Source organism: Triticum dicoccoides, chromosome 6A (genome assembly GCF_002162155.2).
Source record: "Triticum dicoccoides isolate Atlit2015 ecotype Zavitan chromosome 6A, WEW_v2.0, whole genome shotgun sequence".
Classification (NCBI taxonomy): Eukaryota; Viridiplantae; Streptophyta; class Magnoliopsida; order Poales; family Poaceae; genus Triticum; species Triticum dicoccoides.
In genome coordinates, this window is record NC_041390.1 from 244,425,267 (window position 1) to 244,436,093 (window position 10,827).

The window sequence follows — 10,827 nt, forward strand, 5'->3', positions numbered from 1 at the left end:
ATCTAAGTGATGAAACGTCAACTCTGTATGTGACTGATGAAAGAGAGGTTTCGCATCACAAAGCAAAAAAAACCTATCATGACACAGTGTTTGCATTTTACTTGCACATGCTGTAGGAATATAGACAGTATGCATCACAGGCTTATAGTGCTGATGTTCTCAATAGTATCCAAAATTTTCTTTGTAGAACCAAATAAGCAACGAAATATATTAATACATTTACAATTTAGCTGTGTACCACAAAGAATCATGGAAACCAGATTTCAGGTGTTTTGGATGTGTGTGTTCAGTTCCGAAGGCAATGGTTAACAAATGTGTGCTTTCAGATTTTTCAAATGAATTTCACCCTATGGCTAGAGCATCTTCAATGAAATGCAAAACTGTTCATTTGTATTTACCATTAATAGTTTAATACTCATGCTGAAATATTGAGGTCTTCTATTTACGCTTTGTGTGCTATGTTTTGCTCTCACTGTACTTCAGTAAGAATATTATTCAAATTCTTCACCATGATGTCCTATATTTCTATGCTTGTAGGTTTTCCACTGGGAGAACAATTTCTACATGCTAAATTGAAATGTATTGTCCAGTGTCTTGCGATGTCATTCTTTCATTATTCAAGGTATGTGTCTCACAAGGAAATAGAAAATCCTGAATTTTGCATGTGTGATTGGTTCAACAACCTCAACCTCTGCACCTCACTGTCAACCACATGCAAGCTTCCTCCTTACTTTAGGTGAGAGGATTTATTTCATCGCCTTTTTAGCTTGCTCAGATTGCAAGTTTGATAGGTTTCCCCAACCCGGGTTAGGAACCCCTTTGATTTTGGTTCCTTGCTACAACTCTGTATGCAATTTTGTTTCTCTATCACAGTTTGATCGATCCATTATTAGCTACAAATGCTTGTTTATAAACAGATGGGTACAAGGTTCATTGTAGTCTTGCAGTTTGGAATACCAAAAAAAAGCATTTGTTTGAGTGGTGTAGCGTTTAGATGTCATTTTCTTGTTTGCTGTTTTTTATCGCCTTTTATTGTCGTGCTATGAGTTGATATGAATCAGCTAGCTATTGTCTAATTGTTGAAATACCACCCTTTCGAGCAGCCCTTGAACACAGAACAAGGAAACAAGGATATTTCGGAGTCCCAGTTTCACTGCCTTCGTGGACGCTGGAGCCACTGCCACCTTTACTATGTGTGTGGTTAGGGTATAGATCAAACTACAATTCAACAATGGTCATCTACACCATCAGATCTCCGACTATAAAACTCCATGCTAATGTTCCATATTCCTCTTTTCTGCTAATTTTTAGAGTTTATCCTTTTATGAATTACCTAATTTCAGTCACAAGTGACAAATATCAGTCTATTTGTTAACATCTCCTTCTCCATCAAGGTTTATAAATTGACTTAAGAGTATGTATGTGCCCCTATCATTTTTTTGGTTCATCAACATATGAAGTAATCAACCGTTCGAATGAGGGATTAGGAGTACATCATCTAAAATATTTCTATTCCCAGTTAAATGTGTACTGATAAATTTAACTATCAAAGTCATTGTAGTGAGAAAAAATTTTGTTCTTATTTGCAGGCATTGTGTGGCGATGAACACATGACCAGCAAGGGGCCCTGCCCCCCTCCCAATACTATGGATTTGTTCATAATAAACACATGAACAATGCAGCATTTGCCTTGTTTTCTGCTCCAACCGGCCCTCCCCAACATCCTAATCCCACTAATCCCGCCTCCGCCACTGCAGGCATGCCGGCCTTTTCTTAATTGCTATACTTTTGAGGACGCATCACTAAAAAAACTAAAAGAGGTACCACAAGTCTATAAAACCCTTATTACATTTTTGCATACATACAGAAGTGAAAAATGAAAGTGAATTTAGCTATATACTTTGAAAATTGTAGTGGTTTTGCATGTCTCATAATTTTTTTTGTTATGATATTATTTTGTTCGCCGGTATTTAACCCTTGGGGATTTTTATCTTTCCCATTCAGAGTAGTCCAATTGATACTTCCGATGGACATACGACAGGTTGCTGATGATGTCGTCTAATCCATATTGGAAGGTTTAATAACGTACTTGAACACTAAAACTATATAATGGATGGTTCTAGATGGGGGCAGGGATCCTCTATTTCCTTTACCAAATGGAGTCGGTCGTAATCACATGTTGTCTGACCTTCTCTCTATGCTCTCTTCACCTTATTCTTTGCATCATTTCACCGGTACAAGTCAACAGATGGGTATTACTGTTTCCAGTATGTTGTGTGTCGGTGGCCTGAAGCACAAGCTACTCACTATACTATATAGTACCGTGCTACAACTGTGAATTTTGCAGTCCTGGTATACCCTAATTTGAGGTGATTTGTATGCCAGGTTATCCTAATCTTTATGTATCTGATGCTAAAACCATCATGCTTGCTTGCAGAGATTCAGTTAAGACTTAAATTAACAATTGTGTATCTGAAGACTGACATTTGAAATTACAGGTTTCATGGCAATGATGAAGTGCTACCAAATTATGTTCCAAGAAAAATGATTTCTACTTCAACTTGACTACATGTACGTGACTTGCAGTCAGTATGAAGTTCATTACACTACTAATATTAATTTCCTCATCTCCTTTATTTAGCTATTTGTCTATAGTCAACTCACATCACTCGACATCTACAGGCATGTTAAATTGTTGACCCGATTTGACGGACTATATAAGTGCTCTTCTCCTTGGGAATTTGAAAGCACGCCCCTTCTAAGCATCGCACAATATATATGCTTATATATGTGGTAGCAGTCATTGGTACAAGCATATGTGCATTAGACCAGAAAAAAGGTAAGTTGCATTTGATACTGATCTAGTACCCCCCTATAAGCGTATGATATTAAATAGGTTTCTATTGATTTATCAACAAAGAATTTATGTCAATTGATTTAATGTCGATATAAGCTTTATGCAAGTTTGTTTTCTCGAGAGTACACAATCAGTACTATAGCTTCTTTATATAAGTTTGTGATTTCTGAAGTAGTGGATCCTACCAGGTTTCAAACTCGCAGAGCATATTGAAGGTGGTACAAATCATTGCAGAGTGAATTACAAGTAGCTATATGTGGATTGGAATTTACTGAAGCTTTGCATATTCAAAATTTTAAGTTAAATGAGACGTGCATTGCACGTGCAAGGTTACTAGTGGTAGTAAAGGAGCAGGCGAACAAGACGGTAAGAAAGGGATCCCACCCGGTGCTGAGCCCTCTCTCCAACCGTGCGAGCGAACGCATGGGAAGTCAAAAAGCATGCACCGTGCGTGCATCATCTGCGGTGGTTAAGAGATGGACTGACACATGCTCACACGTTGCTGCCTTTTCGCACTATGACTGGTGGGCCGAGTTGGCTGCTGGTCCCACGGGTATGTGCCTTGCCTTTGTTCTCGCTCGTGTATCATCTGGGGTTGGAGAGAGCCGGCTCGTGGGTCGTGCGTCGTGTCGTGCGCCATGCCGGGTCCTGCGGCTGGGTGTGGGTGTTCGCTTTTGATGCAGCGCTGAACGTGCAGCGAAGACAGTGTTCCCTCCCGTCCCAAGCCGTGCACCCCCTCCTTCCCTCTCTCCTCCTTTCTCCTCCCTAGCCACCGATCTGCCTTCTCGTCTCGCTGCTTCGTCTCCTCCACCGCCTTGTCTCCGGCCGCTGGCCTCCCGGCAGCCCTACCTCACAACATGTTTCTCGAGGAGCAACGCGAGCAAGGCCAGCATACGAAAGGAGTGGATCGAGGCTTCGCACGCTGGCTCCGTCATCTGCTTCGCCACGTTCTGGATTCGCGCCGCCGTGTGTGATGGTTCTAGATCAGTGCAGGTCATCGCCGCGGGATATCAGGGGCGGTGGGTTCTTCACATCGAGGGTTGGCAAGCTGGGGAGGGTCAAGAGGCTGACATGGCATGTTTAGAGCAGCGAGGTCGGCTGTAGGGGAGCGGCTACCCCGGAGCTTCAGACTGCGCACGCGTGGCGAGTTTGGCTATGGGGGTGCGGTTGCCCAGAGCTCGGTTGCGCACGCCTCATGGGATCTTGTCTCACCTGGCACTCGATGCCGGCCTCGTCGGCTTCCCGAGGTGACAGAACGACGGTCACACTCGACACCCTCTTTCATGATTCGACGACAACCGGCTCATACGGCAGCCTCAGCGGGTAGCTGACGACGACTGCAGCTGGTGCACGAGCTCTCAGTCGACATATCCACACTCGACTCCTCGTCTCAGTACCAGCTCTTGCAGCATGTTCGAAGTTTTCTCTTTTTTCCATTCTTCATTTGTTTGACCTGGTTCTGCTCGGGTGGATACAGGGTGCGGAGTGCGGACTAAGAGTTGGATGCTCTGTGCTAGCATATAGAAGTGTTGCAACCACCACTGTTCCGGCTGTGAGGTATAATGCAAATTGGGCTTGTGAATTAATCATGTCTGGGAATGGATTGCCTAATTGTTGGGGTTTCTCAGTATGTAATTTCTTTTACTCATTGTAGATTCTTAATTCGGTGGTTCTTGATTGCAACCTGGGGTCATCCTGTTCCTACTCACATGTTACAGTAGTGTTTTGTATAATATACCCAACCTCTCGCTCCTGAAAATTACCCGTCTTCTCTGATGCACGCGGGTCACTGGAGGAGAGGGGGTCTGGCTTGTGAGTTTCGCCGATGCGGTCACAACGGCGATGCCAAACTCTGAGGAGATACTAAAGGTGTACTGGGAGGCGGTGCTTCCTGGAATCCCAATGCCTCCACCTATTATCAACCTGATGTTAGCCCAGCAAAATGGTATCTCTCTCCTTCCCTCCCTCCCTCCCTTCCCACCTTGGTGACCTCATTTAAGTGGTTTTGATAATTGGTGGTACAACTTTCCCTCTTTGATACCTACAAATTCTTTATAACGACTCTTAGTTTGCAATCCATTATGGAACATAAATGAACATACTAGATGTGAATCTTTTGTTATGATGAATGATAAATGTTTGACTTAAAGCATAGACTATCGCATATACAATACAATATGTGTACCACAAAGGATAAATTAACCTTTTCTCTACCGGTGAACTGAGAGCTTACAGTGGCTAATTTGATAAGAAGCATAGTACTTGTATCGTTCAGAAAATGACCCTTCTGTACTTCATTTTCAGGGATAGTCCTATTGTGCTTTGTTTTTATATGATCTAAAACTACAGAGTTCTTGTGCAGTTCAGATGTTCTGTTTTGTACGAATTTTACTATATCTGAACTTCTGAAATTAGTATAAGTCTAACAGCCTTGCAACCAAACCAAAACTAAAACTGCAGGGATCTTGTGACAGCCTTGCAACCAAAACTAGAACTACAGGGATCTTGTGTAGTTGAAAGCTAGCTGTCGTTTGTTGGAATATCAATTATCTTGTTTGTGCACGATTAACCTGCTTATCATGAAAAGGTAGAATATTTTAGGACAGACCATCAAGTTGGTTGGGATTTGTTTAGATCTTTATGAGAAGCAGCTCTTCTCAGTGGGACTTTTCTTTTTTATCCAGCCTAAACATATTCAGCCTTTCACCTAAAATGTTATTACTTTCTCATGTCCTACTTTTTGTTACACGATGTTCAAGAAAGAATTATGGATCATTTTGTCATGAAGCATGATCAGTGCCACCTCTTTCTTCTGTGTAGTGCTAGGCTAGATTGGTATTCTCTTTACTGCTCCAGTTGGATTATATCTCAAACTTCTCTTGTTCCTATGCTGAGATTCTCCTAGCCAGTGGCAAGGGTACATACTGCCTCATCTTCTTTTTTCCTTTACATTTTTCTTCGATTGGAAGGAGTGGATTACTGCCACCAAGTTCTTGGATAAAATGAAGAAAGATATGTATGACGTCATGTCAGTTATTTTGTTTTACAACAAAATGGATAGTTCATGTATTCCCTACCGAGCAAGATTTATGTTGAGGTGTGGCATCTATTTTGCATTTCTTGATTATGGATTTTTGATAATGCGAAGTTTTTATTCGGAATGGACGATGAGTGCTTACTTCTATTGTTCCCCAAAACACCATTAATGATTTATCCAGTCCTACACATTGCATGCTTGCCACAAGCTTAGAAAATCTCCATCTTACTTCGCTAAATGTTCTTTCTTACCGAACTAGCTTCAGGACGAATGGCAGGTTTATTAACCATTTGATCATTTTTGTGCATTGCATGTTTGCTGCTAAGTCTCATGAAGTAGTGTTTTTTTTGCGTGACCATCCTGTGGAGCCATGATATTTGAACCAATGAATTCAGAGGACATTTAGTATGTTTATGGACCACATCATGTTCTGTTGGTACAAGTGAGATCCTTTTTCCAGTGATCACTTTAAAGGTACATATATTTTTAAACAAAAGCTTATTTATTTTTTGCTCCAACACACAGTCAGTGAAAAATGCAAATATTTTCAATGCGAACATGGTAGCGAATATTTTGTGCTATCAAATTAAAATGTCTATATACATCTCATTGTAGACAACAATCCACCATGTTTTCTATTAAAGGAGATTAAACCATGGATGGTTGTTTCATCCCAGACATGGATTTAGTGTGCCTCTGCGCCATTTGGCGCAACGGGTCCACTAGTTGTGTGAACTCCTGAAGGATTCCAGCCTCTTCCATGAACTGGGTGTGCGGTCATTCGCATGGCCGTACTTCCGCCAACCTCCCAGGATGGAGGTCACTGTCAGATGACTCCCCAATAACACCCTTGGAGTTCTTCTTGGAGCCAAACTTCCTAAAGATATTCATGGTTTTCCTATGAACAAAAATTTTGAAATTTATTAGCCCACAAAATTTTTTCGACAAAACTTCACAAAAATAATACCAACTACTCATAGGGATACATAGAGGCCATAGCAAGCATTCAAACTACTTAGAACTCTAAGAATTTAACATGCAAGTTCATCTACAGCAACACCAAAAGTAGCTAATTATTCAAAATATAAACCACTAAAACATAAACTAATTGGACAAACAGTGGAGTTACATACCAAGCAACAATTCCCTGAAATAGTTTCAGAAACGGAGCTTCGAGCAAAGAGATCGAAATCTGCGGGCTTGAGAGCAAGAACACGAGAGAGAGCTATGGGGATTTTTTTTCCGGAGGTAGGTGATGATGTGGTGTAAAAGAGATAAGTGAGGGGGCCCACGTGGGGACCACTACCCACCAGGGCACGCCCAGGGGTCCTGGCGTGCCCAGGTAGGTTGTGCCCACCTGGTGCACCTCCCTCTGATGTTATTTACACCAAAAATTCAGAAAAAATCATATTAAATTTTCATTGTATTTTGAGAACTTTTATTTTTGGGTCATTTTTATTGCCTGAGAAAATCAGAAAATAGACAAAACATGGCATTTTATTTTATTTAACTAATAAAAACAAAAAACAAAAAGTAGGGCAGAAGGTAGTGCTTACTAAATTCCTTGACTTCATATCGCTCAAAAATGATTCATTAATAAGGTCGATCAAGTCTTATTAACAATCACTTTCAATTAGCATGAAACCGAAGAACTTTCGTGAATAACTAAGTTACCTCAATGTGGATATGAATGCCCCAACAATAAGCATTTCATATTTCTTTTTGACAGTAGGTAGAGGTATTTGAAAACTTCCAATAATGATTGTTGGAGTTTTTTCAATAACATTAATACCATTCACTTGGAATTGTTTCTTCAGAAAGTGCACCGTATGCTCATTACCATTGATATGAAAAGTGACTTTGCTTTTATTGCAATCAATAACAGCCCTTGCAGTATTCAAGAAGGTCTACCAAGGATAATCGACATGTTGTCGTCCTCGGGCATCTCAAGTATAACAAAGTCAGTCAAAATAGTAATATTAGCAACAACAACATGCACATCTTCACAAATACTGATAGGTATGACAGTTAATTTATCAGCCATTTGCAAAGATATTTCAGTAGGTGTGGGTTTATTCAAATCAAGTCTTTTATATAAATAGAAAGGCATAACACTAACACCAACACCAGCTCCTAAATCACACAAATCAGTTTTCACATAATTCTTTTTGATGGAGCAAGGTATAGTTGGTATTCCCGGATCTCCAAGTTTTTTAGAAACTCCATCTTTAAAAGTATATATTAGCAAGCATAGTGGAGATTTCAGCTTCCGGTATTTTTCTCTTATTAGTGATGATGTCTTTCATATATTTTGCATAAGGAGGCATTTTTAAGATATCAGTCAAGCGAGTACGCAAAAAGATTGGCCGCAGCATTTCAGCAAAGCGTTCAAATTCTTCATCATCATTCTTTTTAGTTGACTTGGGTGGAAAGGGCATAGGTTTTTGAACCCACGGTTCTCTTTCCTTACCGTGTCTTCTAGCAACAAAGTCACTTTTATCATACCTTTTATTCTTAGGTTGGGGGTTATCAAGATCAATAGGTGGTTCTATCTCAACATCATTGTCTGGTTCTTTATTATTATTAGGTTGAGAGTCTTCATGAACATCAGCATTATCTTTTTTATTATCACAAGGTGAATGTTCATTACCGGACCGAGTTTCAGCATCAGAGATAGAAGTTTTATTATCATTATCAGGAGGTTTCTCTATTTCAGGTTCACTAGGAGCATGCATAGTTTTATCATTTTTCTTCCTCTTTTTCTTTTTAGAACTAGGTGCACTAGTGTTAGCTCTTTGTGAATCATGTACAATTCTTTTTGGGTGTCCCTCGGGATAAAGTGGTTCCTAAGTCATTTTACCTTCTCTAGTTGCAACTCTAACAACAAATTCATGTATATTATTATTATTCATTTCATCAAGCAATTCTCTTTGAAATTTAGCAACTTGTTCTAACTAGGTGTGTATCATAGAAACATGCTTTCTAACACCAACATCATTTGAGATTCTAAATAACAAGTCACTCAAGTGAGCAATCATATCAGAATTGTATTTCAACTATTTCATAACATTTGCATTGAAATGATCTTGTTTTCTAATATAGTTTTCAAACTCATAAAGGCATTGGCTAGGATGCATATTGTGAGGATTGCCATTATCATTGAACTTCATTAGAGAATTTACCTCTACCGCCTTAGGCAGTGGTGGTGTAATAAGCCCATGTATTTCTTCAATAGAATTTAAATTTTTAACATCCTTAGCTTTAATACTTTTTTCCTTCATAGATTTCTTTGCCTCTTGCATATCTTCAGGACTGAGATATAATATACCCCTCTTCTTCGGAGTGGGTTTAGCTGGTGGTTTAGGAAGAGTCCAATCATCATAATTTTTCAATATATTATTCAATAATTATTCAACGTGTCCAATAGTTCATTCCATGAAAACACAATCAGCACAACTATCTAGGAAATCCCTAGAAACATCGGTTAGTCAATTATAGAAGATATCAAGTATTTCATTTTTCTTAATAGGATGATCAGGCAAAGCATTAAGTAATTGGCAAAGCCTCCCCCAAGCTTGTGGGAGACTCTCTTCTATAATTTGAATAAAGTTAAATATTTCCTGCAAGGCAGGTTTACTACTTCAGGATGCTGCTAACGCAACACTACGATCACAGACCCTTTGACGAAACAATGTGTGATGCATTAATCACAAACGGGGATGTAAAAAACTGTCAAAAAAGCATCAAAATGTTTGCAATGGAGGATGCATCAAACACAGTTTATATTTTAGTTGCGTGTGCGATGCAGGGCACACGGTTAAACCGTTCAAACTGTTTGCGATGAGGCAGAACAACAGAAACAAGCAGCCATATCAATGTGTGTGCGATATATGGCATACAGTTCGCTTCGATGAACCGTTTGCTATTAGGGAGTGCAACGTAAACGGTTAGCCAGATCAAGGTGTGTGTGATATAGGGCATACGGTTCACTCGGACGAACTGTTTTCGATTAGCGAACGCAACAGAAATGGTTCAACTTAACAAGATGTGTGTGATACGTGGCAAATAGCCGACTCGGATGAACTGCTTGCGATGAGAATTTACAACACAGATGGTTAATACAGTTAGTACGTGTGCGATTTTGTGTGTACAAAAAACTTTGAAAAATGCAAACTAGTTGCTTGCGGTGGCTAGGAGTATCGCACACAATGCGTCTGCAGGTACTCGTGTGCGATGATTAGTAAGTTACACATGCATTTCCTTATGTTAACACTTGTGTGATAAATAACACATGGCACCAGGTACGATATTCGGGTTGTGTGTGTGCTCCACTTAGTCTTCCCGCGCTCCAGCGAATGCTTCCCGTGCTCCACATGGGTGAATTGTAAAATCCACGCCTATTCCCTCACCGGTTTCCCGCCACCAGCTAACGGCTTGCTACATATAACCCAGACGGCAACGCACCGCCGTGACATTGCGAAGATCTAGTCCTCACCCATCTACCATCAGTTATTCCAAGCATGCCAGGCAACGACCAAAGCTTCGACGTCGACGCCTACCCGCGTTACATCTTCGGCGAGGAGAACAAGCCGGAGCAGGTCGGGGAGCAAGAGCTTCATCGGCCGGTGCAGGCACCATGGCCCATCGATAGCGATATCGGCGTCATAGTCCTTGGGAGCACAATCGACATATTGGAGAGGAGGTGTGATGAGCAGTTTGCCATCCACCATGCAAAAGATCCAGAGCTGCTCGGCGGCATGATCGACGACCCACCCGAAGAACCACCGTCACTAGTGCTCATCGAGAGCTTGATGCCCCGCAATGAATGGGCAGAGGACCTCTGCGATTCAGTCAAGACAAAGGCAGCATGCAGCTTCATCATTGCCCGTGGCGGCCATGTCAACCTTGATCTCGATGATGTGGTGGCTAGGCT

The 10,827-nt window shown here is 40.8% G+C and overlaps 1 long non-coding RNA gene across 7 annotated transcripts; it reads left to right on the top strand.

Moving 5' to 3' along the window:
* Positions 1–535: 535 nt before the first annotated feature.
* On the top strand, positions 536–5,966 carry LOC119316721. 7 transcript variants are annotated; one of them, XR_005153233.1, is made up of 7 exons: positions 536–622; positions 1,104–1,820; positions 2,499–2,571; positions 2,683–2,839; positions 3,046–4,250; positions 4,335–4,414; positions 4,512–5,966. It is a non-coding gene; the product is annotated as an uncharacterized LOC119316721 (long non-coding RNA). The 7 variants fall into 7 exon arrangements; XR_005153232.1 differs by having other exon boundaries at positions 3,046–4,414; XR_005153236.1 differs by having other exon boundaries at positions 3,046–3,410; positions 3,851–5,966.
* The last annotated feature ends 4,861 nt before the right edge of the window (positions 5,967–10,827 follow it).